This window comes from Protopterus annectens, chromosome 8.part0 (genome assembly GCF_019279795.1).
Source record: "Protopterus annectens isolate FY-2018-M chromosome 8.part0, PAN1.0, whole genome shotgun sequence".
Taxonomy (NCBI): Eukaryota; Metazoa; Chordata; order Ceratodontiformes; family Protopteridae; genus Protopterus; species Protopterus annectens.
In genome coordinates, this window is record NC_056741.1 from 1311370570 (window position 1) to 1311387713 (window position 17144).

Consider the following 17144-nt stretch of genomic DNA (forward strand, 5'->3'; position numbering starts at 1 on the left):
ATGTGACAAAGAGAGACAGAGATATAACTACAGAGGAGACCATTATATCTTTGTCTATTTGAAGATTTGCATCAAAAATTGCAGCTGGAAGACTTGAGAAATGTAAAAAGAACACTGACTTAATGATTGACAATGGGGGGGTTGTTGAAAACAAGATGCGTGAAACATTAAATGGTGTCTGTGGTTTATCAAAGTGAATACAAACATGAGTTGTAAAACTTAATAGTGTTTTAATGAAAATCTGTATTGTGTAAGGAATCAGATCCTAAATTGGCTACTTTCTCGCTCTCTCTCTTTTTTTTTTGCAATATCCAGGGGTTTGAAGGGTGATAGTCAGAATTTGTGTGGTATGCATTCTAATGTGAAAAGATTTGTCTGTAGATACCTCATCAGATATCATTCTCGCTAGTCTGATGTATTGCCCTTTTACTATCCCCCTTTTTTTGAAATTCAGGGTGACTACTGTTGTAGTGCAGTAAACTGTTCAATAGGTGGGCTTTCTAAAAACAGTAGCTGTGATAGAATGCTTAGCCATGTCTTTACAAATTCTACCATCCAAGTAATTCATAGAAAGAAAATCGAAAGAATAAGTAAACTTAAAAAAGGGGATGATAGAGTTCAAATAATCTACAAAGATCCCGATATCCTCGGGTCCCTGTCCCAAACTATAAATATATCTTCCAAATATCCAATATATATTTTCCAGGAGTTAGGACGAAATTGGTTCAACAAAACGTGTTTCTCCCACTGGATAAGGACAATGTTAGCAAAGGTTGGGCACAGGAGGCCTCCATAGCCACACCCTTAACTTGTTGGAAGTACTGGCCTTCTAAATAAACAAAACTGTATTTTAAAACAAGTTCCATAAATAATGTAAGAATACTTATTTCGTTAGTGTCCAATTCAGTGGATTCATGTAAAAATTATTCAAACCAAGAAAGTCCCACATTGTGGGGAATAACATTAAATAGTTCCACAATATCAATCATAAGAAAAATAGTGTTCTCTGAAAAAAATGAGACTTTTAATTTTTAATAAAAAATGCCATGATCACCTACACAGATGTGTAGAAGGGTCAAGATATTTCTTCAGTTTAATGTCAATGTACTTAGCTAGAGGGTGTGTTTTTGAGCAACTAGAACCAACAACAGGTCTCGTAGGGGGGTTGGTGGTACTTTTATGTATCTTTGGTATCCCAAAGATAGGTGAGACAAACCGAAATGCTGCCAGCCCAGCTAGCTGAAATTTTGTAAATAATTATATGTCACTTGAAAATATTAATATGATTTATATAGAAGTGTGACACTGCCAGTCCAGCTATCTGGAATTTTGTAAGTAATCGTATGTCATTTGTGAATATTAATATGATCCATAGGCTTGTCTTAGAAATGTAAGAGGACTATGTTATGTGCATATTAAACTACTGGTGCAGAAGTGTGTGTTGAACTGTATGTTATGTGCTGTGCTTCAAGAATGTAACCACAGTATACCCTACTGGAAAAGAACAGAAATCTATATGGACTATGTGCCTGTGCAAATGTGTGTTTTCATGGTAGAAGTAGGAACATACAGAGTTAACTTGCAAACCCTCAAGAAAATAAGTTGAAAAGTAAAGTGTTTTACGATTGTATTTCAGTGCAGGAAGAGGACAGGATGCCTAGAGCTAAAGGTTTCTTTCTATTGTCTTGAAAGAAATAATTACTAGGTTTCAAATGTGAAAGTGTTAATTGTTATACGACTTTCAGTTCTAGGCAAACTTCTGAGAGATGCACTTCTCACATAGAGATGTTAAAAATTATGTTAGTTTCTGTAAGCCTGGGAACTGAAGGCGGGTGACAGAGTGATGTCATCCTGGCTAACCCAGCAGTAAAAAGAAGTTATGTACTCACCATAATGTTCCATGTGAGTTGTTCATCTCGCCTTCATTCTTACAGATGGGTTCGGAGCCGATCCCCAGCTCCGAGTCGGCCAACTACAAAGCTCGAGGTCTTCAGACAGCTCGAGGCCAAGTCCCTATCCCATGATGCACCTTGAGTTACCTCAGATCTTGTTTGCTGCCTCTAGTAATACTATATGCCATTCTGTAACTTTTTAAGATAAATACCATAGTAAAGACAAAGCAACCATGATAAAACATGAATCTCGGTCCTCGAAAAAACGTGGAGGGGGTTGGCAGGTGGGAAGTAAGACCGAAGGCGAGATGAACAACTCACATGAAACGTTATGGTGAGTACATAACTTCTTTTTGTGAAGTTGTTCTCTCTCTCCGTTCATTCTTACATCTTCCTTGGTTGGCTCACGGGAATATGTTTCTCAGGACAGTAAAACCAAAGGAGGCCCTGTTCCTGGAGGCCCTATCGACTTTGTAATGAGTGATAAAGGTATGAGGCTTTGACCAAGTGGCTGCTGCACAAATATTGTCTAATTGTAGCCTAGCTGAAAAAACAGAAGATGTGGACACAGCTCTGGTAGAATGAGCCTTCATTTTTTGTTGTAGAGGTAAATTGGTAGCCGAGTAAGTGAAATTGATGCTATCAGATAACCATTTTAATACGGTTGTTTTTGCCACAGGCATACCTTTTCTGGGATCTGAAAAGGAAACAAAAAGTTGTTCGGATCTTCTGAATTCTTTGGTTCTATCTAGGTAAAATCTGAGCTGTCTGTGAACATCAAGTTTGTGCAGCATATACTCCAAATTGTTGGTGTGTTTAGGGAAAAAAACTGGAAAATCTATAATTTGGTTAGGGTTAGCTTCAGTGCAAACTAAGTAAGAATGAAGGATTTGTTCACAGTGAAACTCTGTCAGCATGAAAAACCAAATACGAAGGTTTTATGGACATGGCTTGTAGTTCTGAGACTCTTCGAGCAGATGTGATGGCTACTAAAAAGATAGTCTTCCAAGACAAAAATTTCAAATTGCATAAAGAAGCTGGCTCAAAAGGTGGGAGAATAATGCGTGAGAGCATAAAGTTTAGGTTCCAGGGGGGTATAAAGGGATTTAACTGGTGGTTTAAGGTGGAAAGTCCCCTTGAGTAAGGCTTTGGATAGCTTGTGTGACATTATATTAAAGCCTTCAGTACCAAGATGACAATTAGAGATGGCGGAAGCTGCACAGGAACTGTAGATGCCGTTGCTCCTTTGTTGAAAAGCAGTCAAAAATTCTAATATGGAGGAAATAGAGGCTTGGTAAGGGTCAATGTTATTCTGAGAAGCCCATATGGAAAGTCTCTTCCATTTGCTGAGGTACAACTTCCTAGTAGAGGATTTATGGGAAAATATTAAGATATGTTGCGTTCCATTTGAGAGGTTATGGAACCTGGCTATGTTGGGAAATGGGGCAGCCAAGCTGTCAATTTTAGGGACTGAAGGGAGGGTTAAAGAGCCCCTGATGAGTGCATCAGAAGGTCCAAAACTGGGTCCAGAATCCAAGCTCCTCCAACAGATGAGGTCGAAGGAAGGGGAACCAAATCTGACGAGGCCAATGAGGGGCTATTAGAATGATGGTCCTTCCAAGGGCTTTGGCTTTCTGTAATACTTCAGGTATCAGGGGAATTGGAGAAAATGCATAAAGGAGACTCAAGGTCAATCGTGTAGGAGTGCATCCCTTGGGGAATCTCCCGTTGGGGGAATCAGGGCAAAGTAGCTTCTGCATTTTGTGCTCATGGGGGATGCAAAAAGATCGCAGCAAGGCTAGCCCCATTTGCAGAATGTTCTTTCCGCTATTTCTTTGAGGGACCTCATGAGGCAACAAAATTACCCTGCTCAGTTTGTCTGCAATCACGTTGGATTTCCCCAGGATGTGCATTGCTATCAGAAAGCGCTGGGTGGATGTAGCCCACTGCCACAGTCTTAGGGCCTCTCGACAAAGGGGATAGGACCCGGTTCCTCCTTGTTTCAGTACCAGACCACCGACATGTTGTTCGTCTGACTCACAATTGTTCCCAGAGGGAGAGAGTCCTGAAAGTACTGCAACACCAAGAGTACCGCTCTTATCTCCAGGACATTGATATGTAGATATGTCTCTTGTTCGGTCCATTTGCCTTGGGCTGTTCTTCCCTGAAAATGCCCCCCACCTGATCAGACAAGCGTCTGTGGCCACCGAGGCCGATGGTGAGGGTAGGATAAAAGGACATAGCAGCAACCAAAGCACCAAATCACAAACTCCACTGAAAAGAACAACAACGGACTGGATATCACCAAACACGATTTAATGAAAATGTAGGTCTCTGACGTCTCGGCCTTCGCCTTCAAGGAGTACAGAATACATATGAACCATTTCTTTATATACACATCAAGTACATCAATTAAAAACAATTAAACAATCAATTAATTAAAAATTCAATTAAACTGACAACATTCTCCAATTAAAATCCTCGTTTAAACCTTTAGGACATAAAGTTTTAAATTTTAATATATAAATAGTTTCTTTATATAATAACATTTGTTTAATTTTAAACTGGTCATCTCCACAATCACGTAATTGCTCTAAAATAGTAGCTTGTAACAATTTATCATCATTATGATGCTTTTCAGAAAAATGTCTTGCAACAGGACTTTCAATTTTATTATTAATGATATCCCTAACATGTTCTAACAAACGAACCTTGAAAGGTCTTTTAGTCTCCCCTATATACACTTTGTTACAAGGACATCTTAATGCATAAATGACCCTCTCAGTGTGACAACAAAAGTAGTTATTAGAGTTAAAAGAAATATTATTAATGTAATTAAAACTAAGTGTAATATACCTGCATGCCTTGCATTTGCCGCATTGGTAGGTCCCTTTATGTCTGATGTTACTATCAATGGTTACTACTGGATAATTAAACCTACTTTTAACAAGAAAATCTTTAATATTTCGTCCCCTTTTAAATGAAAATCTAAGATTAACATCCAACCAAGACTTGACATTCTCCAGTGTACTGAACAATTTCCAGAACATAGAAACCATATTAATGAACTTAGATGTGTAGCATCCGTATGTAGTAACAAAATATATAACTTCTTGTGATTTCAGTAAAGATTGATTTGTAAGGGAAACCAACTTTCTATCCTGTACCGTATTGTGTTTCTGAAAATTCTGCTTGCATGTATATAGTTTATTATAGCTATCATCCAAGATAGTTATATCATACCCCCTTGATAAAAAAGAATCATATAGCAACTTCATTTCCTTATTAAATTCCATAGTTTCATTACATAAACGGGATATGCGTAACATTTCCCCGTAAGGTAATGAATGTAACGTATGAGGTACATGTCCACTAGAACCGTGGACATATTGTGTTAAACCACCAAATTTCCTGTTTATTGAAGTGGTTAATCTATAACCACTTGAAATATCTAAAACCACATCCAGAAACGGCATTCTGGTATCTATAGTAAGGCCGTCAAAATCCAAACCAAATCTATTTGATTTCAGGTCTGATATAAATTGTGAAGCCATGGCCTTTTCCCCTTCAACTAAAAAAATGAAATCATCAACATATCTATAATACCTCACAACATTGTTATGAAAAAACTTATGTTTATAAATGTATTCAAACTCAAAAAGACCCATCGCCAGATTAGCATACATGGGGGCAAAAGAAGTCCCCATGGCTGTTCTTGTTTTGATGGTATAAAGTTTGATTAAATTCAAAATAATTGTTAGTTAATGAGAAAATAATAATTCAATAATAAATTCAGAAACAGGGAAATACCTAGAAATCTCCTTAAGGCTTCCATACCAAAGTCATGATTAATATTCGTGGTACAAACTTTTAACATCCACGATATCCAATACATGTTTTGTTCCATTTAATATCATTAATTTTATTCAAAAGTCAAATATATCTGTCAAAAGGAAGGCAACTTTTTACATAAGATAACAAATAATTATGTAAAAATATACCTAAATTGTGTAAAAATAGTTCGTCCTGAAACTATTGGACGACCAGAAGGTTTCACTAGATTTTGTGAATCTTAGGTAGGCAGTAAAAATACGCCATACTATGTCCTTCAGTCTGAAATTTATTCTTGACATCTTTCTTATCAAAATATCCTAATCTAAAACCTTTCTGTATAAGATCATTATATTCAGAAATTGCTAAGTTATAACTGTCAAGGTTACTGATCTCATATGTAGTATTATCATTTAAATGCAACATGCACATCTCAAAATAATCATGTACATTCAATACCACAAGTTTATTCCCCTTTTTGTGCTCATGGGGGATGCAAAAAGATCGCAGCAAGGCTAGCCCCATTTGCAGAATGTTCTTTCCGCTATTTCTTTGAGGGACCTCATGAGGCAACAAAATTACCCTGCTCAGTTTGTCTGCAATCACGTTGGATTTCCCCAGGATGTGCATTGCTATCAGAAAGCGCTGGGTGGATGTAGCCCACTGCCACAGTCTTAGGGCCTCTCGACAAAGGGGATAGGACCCGGTTCCTCCTTGTTTCAGTACCAGACCACCGACATGTTGTTCGTCTGACTCACAATTGTTCCCAGAGGGAGAGAGTCCTGAAAGTACTGCAACACCAAGAGTACTGCTCTCATCTCCAGGACATTGATATGTAGATATGTCTCTTGTTCGGTCCATTTGCCTTGGGCTGTTCTTCCCTGAAAATGCCCCCCACCTGATCAGACAAGCGTCTGTGGCCACCGAGGCCGATGGTGAGGGTAGGATAAAAGGACAACCTATCGTGACTTGGAGAGAGGTCAACCACCACCGAAGATCCTTTTTGCATATGTTTGTTGGAATAATGAGATGTGACATTAGGAGCTCCTGATAAGACCAGAAGCCATTGAAGAATCCACATGTGCATGGGACTCAATGGAATTGCTATTATTGCAGCTGTCATAATACCCAACAATTTTAGCACTTCTGAGGCTGGCACCTTCTCTCTGGAAATTTCATGCAGAATTTGCTGATGAAGTATTGATATCCTTTCGAAAGGAAGTTTTAAAGTGGTGGTGGTGGTGTCCAAATCTGCTCCGATAAAAATGATATGTTGTGATGGTGACAAGGCAGATTTTTCTGAGTTTATGGTAATCCCGAGTTAATTGCAAAGAGTAAGCGTGGTGTCCCTGGTTTGTATAAGCTGATGCCTGGTGGTAGCGGAGAAGAGCCATTTGTCTAGGTACGGAAACACCTGGAATCCCAAATGCCTCAGGTGAGCCGTGACCACTGCCATACATTTGGTGAACACTCTGGGGGCTGTAGTGAGACCAAAAGGCAGGGCTCAAAACTGGTAATGATTGGCTCCCAGCCAGAAGCACAGATGATCCCTGGATGGTCTGGCCATTTTTATGTGGTAGTATACATCCTGGAGATCTATCGAGCACATCCAATTATCTTTCCCTAAGAAGGGAAGTATCAACTGTAGTGTGACCATCCGGAACTTCTCTTTCTTGACAGATCTGTTCAGTCTGCTGAGGTCCAAAATAGGTCTCCAGTCCCCTGTCTTTTTTGGAACTAAAAATAATCTTGAATAAGTTCCGGATCCTATCTGGTCTGCTGGGACTGGTTGGATGACTTTTTTCTAGCAACCTTTGGACGTCTATTGTTGCTTGTTCCCTGAAACTGGGTGGAACATCCGAGATTTTTCTTATCAAGGGGAGAGGATTGGCAAAGGGAATAAAATATCCTCTGGAAATTATGCTTTGTACCCAGTTGTTGTTTACTTTGAGCCAGGCATCTGGATACAAAGATAAGTGATGCCCGACTGCCTCCAGAGTAGGACAGTTGGGTCTCCTTTCAGGAACACTGGTAGGGCTTCCCAAAGAACTGATCTCAGTCGTCCTGATTTTGCAGACCTCCCATCTGCCGCGAGGGCGGTGTCTTCCATTATTGCCCCCTCCTCTGCCCCTGGAGGGGTTTCATCACGTGTGTCCAGAAAGGCTCCTTGGGTTTTTCAAAATTAGAAGTTATGTACCTACCATAACGTTCCATGTTGGTTGTCTTCTCTCACCTTCTTTCTTGCTGGATGGGTTCAGAGCCGATCCTCGGCTCCGACTCGGCACTTGCTAAGCTCGAGAGTCACTTTTACCAGCTCGAGGCAGCCCCATATCCCATGATGCAAGGCGGTAAATACCCAGATCTCGTTTGGTACCTAGAGGGAAAACTACCTAGCATAAAAACTTTCCATTAAGGAAAGAAGAGGAATTAGCCTAAAAAGGCTGTAAGGGGAAACCAGATAACTAAACTAGAACTAACTGGTGCCCAAAAGAAGCAATCTTCCAGAGACAAGGGAGATCAAGATCTTTCCAGGCAAGGGGGCAGGAGGGAGGGTCGCAAGAAAGAAGGCGAGAGAAGACAACCAACATGGAACGTTATGGTAGGTACATAACTTCTAAATGTTAGGTTGTCAATCTCGCCTTCATTCTTGCTGGATGGGACCGCGTCCCTAGCACCTCTATCCTGGGTGGCTCATTGGAACAGACTCTTGAGAACCGAAGAACCAAAACTGGCTCTATCCCTGGAGGCCAAATCCAATTTGTAATGAGAAACAAAGGTATGCAGAGTGGCCCAAGTGGCTGCTGCACAAATAGTATCTAAGGGTAGTCTAGCCTGAAAGGCTGTAGAAGTGGCTAAGCCTCTAGTGGAATGTGCCTTTGGTTTTGAGCACAGCTGTTTGCCCCTAAGTTGATAGATTTCGGAAATGGTGGAAGATAGCCATCTAGACAAGGTCACTTTGGAAACAGGGAGACCTTTCTTATTTTCAGCATAGGAAAGAAAGAGCTGATCAGACTTTCTGAATTGTTTTGTTCTGTCCAAATAATATCCAAGTTGGCGGTGAACATCAAGATAATGTAATTTTTGTTCCGATCTGTTGGAGTAATTAGGAAAAAATACAGGGAGATCAATAGATTGGTTTAAATTTGTTTTTGAAGCAACCTTGGGCAAAAAGGATGGATTAGTTCTCAAGGATACTCTGTCCTTGTGGAAGACCAAATATGGGGGACGAACAGAAAGGGCATGAAGTTCTGACACTCTCCTAGCCGAGGTAATAGCGACAAGGAAGAGTGTCTTCCATGAGAGAAACTTTAGTGAGCATGAAGCAACTGGCTCAAAGGGAGGAAGAATTAAGGATGTCAGCACTAGATTTAGGTCCCATTGAGGAGGAGGAGGACTCCTGACAGGAGGTTTGAGGAGAAAAACTCCTTTTAGAAAAGCTCTACAAAGCTTGTGGGACATAATGTTGTGATCTGCAAACCCCACATGAAAGTTAGAGATCACAGCCAACTGAACTTTGACTGTGGAAGATGAAGAACCCGAGTGAAAGATTTCCGCTAGAAAATCCAAAACTGCATGAACAGGGGCAGTAAAGGGATCTATGTTCCTTGATTTCACCCAAAGGGAGAAGCGTTTCCACTTGCTAGTGTAAATCCTTCTAGTAGAGGATTTAAGGGAAGCCACTATGATATCCCTAACAGGGTTAGAGATCATAGGAAGCCTATGGAAGGAAGTGGAGCAACCAAGCTGTGAGGTTGAGAGAAGGAATGGACCGATGCAGCTGACCCGATTGGTGGATCAGAAGATCTGGCACTGGGTCCAGATGCCAGGGCTGCGCCAAAAGGTAACGATGGAGGAACGGAAACCAAATTTGCCGAGGCCAATAAGGGGCAATGAGAATCATTTTGGCTCTCAAAACGGTAGCTTTCTGGAGTACCTGTGGTATCAATGGAAAGGGAGGAAGGCATAAAGAAGTCCCTGGGGCCAATCTTGGGTAAGAGCGTCTCTGGGGGGATGGCCTGGAAGTGGGAAGAGAGAGAAGAAGGCTGGGCATTTGCTGTTTTGGGGAGTAGCAAAAAGATCGCAACATGGGTGGCCCCACTTTGAAAAATCTCCTCCACTATAGATTGTTTGAGAGACCACTCGTGAGGCATGAGTATAGCTCTGCTCAATCTGTCCGCTAAAAAGTTGGTTTTCCCAGGGATATGCGTTGCTACCAGAAACCGATGAGAGGAGATCGCCCATTGCCAAAGTCTGAGAGCCTCTCGACACAAGGGGTAGGATTTGGTTCCACCCTGCTTGTTGATGTACCACACTACGGACATGTTGTCCGTGTGAACTGCAATTGTTCCCAAGGGAAGAAAGTCGTTGAGGGCTTGCAATGTTAAAAGCACTGCTCTCATCTCTAGGACATTTATGTGCAGGTGGTATTCGAATGGTTGCCACGTCCCATGAACCATCCTGCCCTGATAATGACCCCCCCCACCCGATCAGGGAGGCGTCCGTAGTGACTGTGGCTACCGGGACTGGGGAAACAAAGGGTCTGCCCTGATGAACCTGGGGAGAAGAAATCCACCAGGATAGGTGGTTTTTGCAAATTTGTGTCACCAGAATTTGGTGACGCATGGGAAGTTGTTGGTAGGACCATTGGGTGAAAAACATCCATTGAAGGAGACGCATGTAAAAGCGGGCCAAAGGAAGAAGAGTAATGGCAGCTGCCATGAGGCCCAATACTTTTAGGACCAGTCTGGCTTGCACCTTTTTGCTGGCAAGGATGATCCGCACATGGCTTTGGATATCTAGGATTCTCTGGCTTGTGAGGTTTGCTGACATCTGAACAGTGTCCAAATTTGCGCCTATAAAAGTAATAGACTGGCAGGGCAATAAGGAGGATTTTTCGTAGTTGATCGAAATTCCTAACTGAGTGCAGAGATTTAGGGTGTAATCCCTGGCTTGGAGAAGTTGATGCCTGGTGGTGGCTAAGAGGAGCCAGTCGTCGAGATATGGAAACACCTGGAATCCTTGACGTCTCAGGTGAGCCGTGACCACTGCCATGCATTTGGTGAACACTCTGGGGGGCTGTAGTGAGACCAAAGGGCAAGGCTCTGAAATGAAAATGACTGGACCCCAGCCGAAAGCGGAGAAACCTTCTGGAGCATCTGTGGATTTTTATGTGATAGTACGCATCCTGAAGGTCTATTGAGCACATCCAGTTGTCTTTGCCCAGGAAGAGCAAAATCGATTGAAGTGTGACCATCCGAAATCTTGTCTTTTTCACAGACTTGTTGAGCCTGCTGAGGTCCAATATTGGTCTCCAATCTCCAGTTTGTTTGGGAACCAAAAAGAACCTTGAGTAGATTCCGGGCTCTGGATGGTCTGTTGGAATTGGCTGAATGGCCCTTTTGTGTAGAAGCTTTGATACTTCTAATTTTGCGATTTCCCTTAGACCGGGTGGAACATCTGGAAGGGAATTTTTGTGAGAGAAGGGACTTTCCTCGAAAGGAATCTTGTAACCCTCGGATATGATCGACTGTACCCATTTGTCTTGTGAAAGGGAAAGCCAGGCTTCTGGGTACAGTAATAATCTTCCCCTGACTGCCTCCAAGGATGGACAGTCGGGCAACACCTCAGGGATGCTGGAAGGGCTTGTCAGAGAGAGGCTCTCTGCTTCCCTGGTTTTGCGGACCCCCTCTGCCTCTAGGGTGGTGTCTGTTATTATTACCCCCTCTGCCCCTAGGGGTAAACTGACCACGTGTGTCTGGCGTGACTCCCTGAGATTTACGGAACCACATCTTTCCGCCCTTCTGTCCCTTAGGGTAAGGCCTAGAAGGGGTGGAAAAACGGACTCCTACGGCAGAAAGAGTCTTGCCATCTTGCTCACACCTGGTCAACGTATCCTTCACCTGAGGACCAAACAAAGTTGATCCATCGAAGGGAGAGTTTGTGAAGGACGCCTTAAAGGGATCTGCAAAATTACAGAGCCGCATCCAGGACTGACGTCTAAGAGCCACTCCTGTCCCTGCAGCTCTACTCGCTCCATCTGCTGCATACGAAATCAGCCGCATGGAGGAGTTGGTTATGGAGTTATGGATTCCTAGCTGGGAAGCAATCTTGTCCTGAGCCCCTGCAGCTGTAGGATCCTGTACTACTTCACCTAATTCTTTAAGGATGTCCCTTTGAAGTATGGTGAAGTGACATAAATAATTCAGCGAACGCATGGCAAAGGTCGCTGAGGAAAACATCCGCTTACCATATCTGTCCATGGTCCTAGAATCCTTGTTAGGAGGATGGACTGGTACGGAAGGATCTGCAAGTTCCTTCTTGGTGGCGGCCGCCACCACCATGGCATCAACAGGGACACCTTTTGTAAGAAATTGTTTCTCAGAAGGGGCTGTAATAAATTTAGAAGGCCTCCTGGGAACTGGTTCTACGGAATCAGGAGATGCCCATGCCTTCCAAGCTATCATCTCCATGAGGGGGTCGAAAGACGGAGACACCCAGGAGGTGGAGGGTCGAGATCAGAATGCCTCTAGGTATACCGACTCATCCTCGGAGGGATTAATGGAAGGCCAGTTTCCCCTCTGTTTTAGGAGTTCTAGGATGTCTGAAAATGAGACATCCTCAGAGGGGGATCTAGGGGACCCCTCCGACTCATCTAAGTTGGTATCTGAAGTAGTAGACTCGGAAGAGTCTAGGTGCTTCCTCTTACAGGTCCTCTTACGCGGAGGATCTCCTGATGGATCAGGAGAATCCTCGGAAGAGGGGGTTCTTCCCAGTGGGGAAACCTGAGGCGGTGGATCTCTCGGTCCGGGAGCAAGAGAGTGAGAAGAGACATCTACAGGCACCGTAGAGGGAGGAGCTAAGGGGATAGACTGCTGACTGAGCCCAGGGGCCAGCACACTCCTCATCACCTCGAAGACTCCCCTCCCAGGGAGATCCGAGAGACCCCGCTCCGAAGAAACAGGGACTCCCGGGCCCACCGAAAGGGAAGGCTCTGAGGCAGATGTCGGGACCGAGCTCACCAAGGCCGAAGCCCCGGGGGAAGAGCAGGGTCGGACAAGGATCCGATGCCACTCACCCCCTCGGAGCAGACCAGGGAAGCCCGACCACCGGATCCCTCCAAGGAAGGTCTCGAGGAGGAGATAAGAGTAGAAGCTGAGGGAACAGAAAGGGGAGGTATCTGCCCCGCAGCCATAGCAGTGACTATTCCCATAGACTCCGGCTCCGAGCTCTGGAGGAGAGTCGAAGGAGGAACTTGAAGAGGGTGTGGACTAATAGTCGTCTGTTGAGACGGACTATGAAGCATTTGGGCTAGTGCCTGTGATTTTAACAATCTGCTTACTACTCTCTCCAAATCATGGTCCGAGAGCCTGGAAGACCTAGATGATCGGCTCCGATGGCTCCGCTCCGAAAGAAGACGAGAGGCCAGAGCCGACAGCATCGGCTCCAAAGAGGGAGACCTGGACCGCTTCCTCGATGGAACCATCGGAGCCGAAGAACCCTCGGTTCCAGACGGAGCCGACAACTTCTCGGCTCCAAGTCTAGACAAGGATGCATCGGCTCTGGCCGGAGCCGATGCAGGCAAGGAAATAATAGTATCGGAGCCGGTCGGCGCCGATACCGAAGCCTTAGCCACATGGTGATCGGAGCCGGTCGGAGCCGACACCAATGTGGCAGTTAAAGTATCGGCACCGATAGCCATCGGTGCCGAAGATTTAGTCAAAATAAGATCGGCTCCAGCCGGAGCCGATCTCGACTCCAAAGGAGTCGGAGCCAAGGCCGGAGGCTTAGAAGCAGAAGCCTGGGCCTTGGAGGTCTTAGAGGGCTTGCCCGAAGCAGACTTGGCCGGGGAGCCCTCCGGTTTGAGAAGTCCTCTCAAAATTAATTTATTTTTCCTTTCCTGCAGGACTCTCTGGCTGAAAGAGTGACAAATAGCACAGGAGTCCTGCAGGTGGAGAGGTCCCAGGCAGTAGATACAAGAAGTGTGACCGTCTGTCAGAGACATCTTCTGACAGCACGAGTCACACTTCTTGAAGCCTGAGACCCTCTGTTCTTTGGACATAGTGCTATCCACAAAACACACAACTCACACAGTCCCAGAATCAGAAATATTTAACTTAAATGGGTAAAAAATAAACCCACACACACACACCCTGACAGGAAGGGATGGGAGGGGATGAAGGCCCGACTAAATAAAAAGAACTAGGGAAATAGTAAAACTAGCTAAAGATCGTACAACTATCTAAAAATGACAAAAAATCTAATAAATGAGAGAAAGTTTTGGAATGGGGTGACTAAAATGTGTATAATAAAACACTTACCAAGAGCTGGTAAAAGGAGTACCTCATCAGCGAAGCGGCAAATGAGATCTGGGTATTTACCGCCTTGCATCATGGGATATGGGGCTGCCTCGAGCTGGTAAAAGTGACTCAAGTGCCGAGTCGGAGCAGAGGATCGGCTCCGAACCCATCCAGCAAGAATGAAGGCGAGATTGACAACCTAACATCCACATCTTTCCTCCCTTTTGACCCTTGGGGTAGGGTATAGTAGGGGTGGAAAAATGGACTCCGATGGCAGACAAGAGTCTTTCCTTCCTGCTCACACCTGGTGAGAGTTTCCTTAACTTTGGGCCAGAAAAGAGATGAGCCATCAAAAGGGGTGTTGACAAAGGATGACTTAAAGGGCTCCACAAAGGAACATAAGTGCATCCAGGAGTGTCTCCCAAGAGTGATTCCTATACCCACTGCCTACTCGTTCCATCAACTGCATATGAAATCAGATGCATGGACGAGTTCACTATGGAAATAAGGGTAGCAAACTGGGACACAACCTTTTCTGTAGCTCCCTCAGCCACCGTACCCTGTAGAGTATCTCCAAGCTCTTTAAGGAGGTCTCTTTACAGTCTTGTAAAATGTGTGAGGTAGTTCAGTGAACGCATGCCAAAAGTCGCTGAACTAACCATGAGCTTCCCTTATCTATCCATGATCCTAGAGTCTCTGTTAGGAGGATGGACAGAGGAAGAAGTTTCCGACATCTCCTTTTTGATGGCTGCTGCCACCACCATGGCATCAACAGGCACTCCCTTTGTGAGAAAAGTCTTATTGTGAGGGGCAGAAATAAATTTATTGGGCCTCCTAGGAACAGGCTCCATGGTGTCTGGAGACTCCCACGTCCTTTGTGAGACCAGCTCCATAAGCTCATCGAAGGGCGGAGACACCCAAGAGGTGGAGGGCTGAGATCTAAAAGCTTTCAGGAGGACTGACTCAGTAAGGTTGGTGGGCTTCCAGCTACCCCTCTGCTATAAAATTTCCAAGATATCTGCAAATGGGATATCTTCAGAGGGGGAAAGTGGGGACCCTTCTGATTCATCCAAGTCAGTGTCAGATGTGATAGACTCCTACAGGGAATCCAAATGCTTCCTCTTGCAAATTCTCTTCATGGGAACCTCATCGGTGGGAGCTTCTGGTGAGGTTTTGGAAGAGCAGGAACCACCCATTGGGGCTTCCTGAGGCTCAGGGTCTCTACACTTCAAAGGGATCTGTGAGGCAGAAGTAGACAGGTGCTTTTAGGGAAGCGGTAGTTGGCCCTGAATTTGTGGATGTCCTGGGGGACGTTACTCTCCACATGGCTTCAAAGGCACCTCTGCTCTGGTGGGAAAGAACCCCTGGATCTGAAGAAATAGATGATTCCCTCTGCACCAAGACAGCGGGCTCTGATCCAGAGGTGGGAGCTGAACTCATCCGAGCTGAAGCCCGAGAGGTAAAGTTGGAACCAAAAGATCAGTGCGACTATCCTCCCAGGACCAGACCGGTGAAGGACGGCTCCTAGACTCCTCAATAGGGTCTGAAGAGGTTAGAGTAATCTGAACCAATGGCACTGGAGCAGGCATTGGTTCCAAAGGCTCCCCAATCATCAGCTCTAACTCCTCCGGCTCCAAAGGACAGGTATGACTCAGAGGAGGAAAAGAAGAAGATGGAGGAACAGTTTTCGGTTCCGAAACCACTTGGGTCGGAGCCGATAAAAAATTTGCAAACACTGGTACCTGTAACAACTTCTGCACCACACGATTCACATCCAAATCAGATAGGCTTATCGAGGACCAAGAAGAGTGGATCGAGGGTGCCACTGATTGTAAGATAGGTGACTAAGTACTTCGGAGACCGGCTCCAAAAAGTTAAGACGCTCTGCTCCAAAGGCTGTGGAGTCAACGTCGATGTCTTTTTAGATGTTGTTAGATCCAAAACTCTATGCTCCAACAAAGAAGACTTAGAGAACTTAGTGGATTTTGGGGATTTCCCAGCTTTATCATGGTCATCCCCAAAGCTTCCCGAAAAGATGATTTTGCTAGCTCTCTGTCAATCACTTTTCTTTTTCTCTCATGCAGGACCCTGCTTTTAAAAGAATGGCAGATGGAACAACTCTCTTGTAAATGCAGGGCACCCAAACAGTAGACACAATTGATGTGACTATCAGTCACAGACATCTTCTGTTCACACTTTGGACATTTTTTAAAACCAGACTTGGGTGGTTTTTCCTGATCAGCCATAATAATCAGTTTCCTTCTAAAAGGTTAAGGTGTTTGCCTTACAAACACAACTAAAAGCACACCAAAAACAAGATATAAAGTCACACAGACAAGTGTTCAACAAGTCCAAAAACCACAAGTATTTTAAGATATAAGCAGCTCTTAAAACAACTGCCTCTAAGACACTAACTAGAATAACTATTAATAGCTAGAAAAAAGTAATGTACTTACCATAACGTTCCATGTTTGTAGTCCATCTCGCATATATTCTTGCTGGATGGGTTCGGAGCCGATATTTGGCTCTGACTCGGCCTATAGTAAAGCTCGAGAGCTTTTTACTGGCTCTAGGCTAGCCCCCATCTCATGGTGCCTCACAGCAATTCCCCAGATCTAGTTTGCAAGAAAGTAATAAATACCCATCAGGCATTGACAAAAAGGCAGGAGCCAGAGCTGGATGTGGCAGAGTTAAAGATGTTAAGATTTGCACTGGGTGTGACTAGGATGGACAGGATTAGGAATCAGTATATTAGAGGGTCAGCTCAGGTTGGACAGTTTGGAGACAAAACAAGAGAGGCGAGATTGCATTGGTTTGGACATGTGCTGAGGAGGGATTCTGGGTAAATTGGGAAAAGGATACTAAGGATGGAGCTGCCGGGTAAGAGGAAAAGAGGAAGGCCTAAGATAAAGTTTATGGATGTGGTGAGAGAGGACATGCAGGCGGTTGGTGTGAAAGAGCATGATGCAGAGGACAGGAAGAAATGGAAACAGATAATCCGCTGTGTCGACCCCTAATGGGAACAGCCACAAGAAGATGAGGTAATAATAATAAAAAAGTTGTAAAATACAGGAAGGGATTAGAAACATAATCCATTCCAGGTGGACAATAAAGAGCAAAGTCA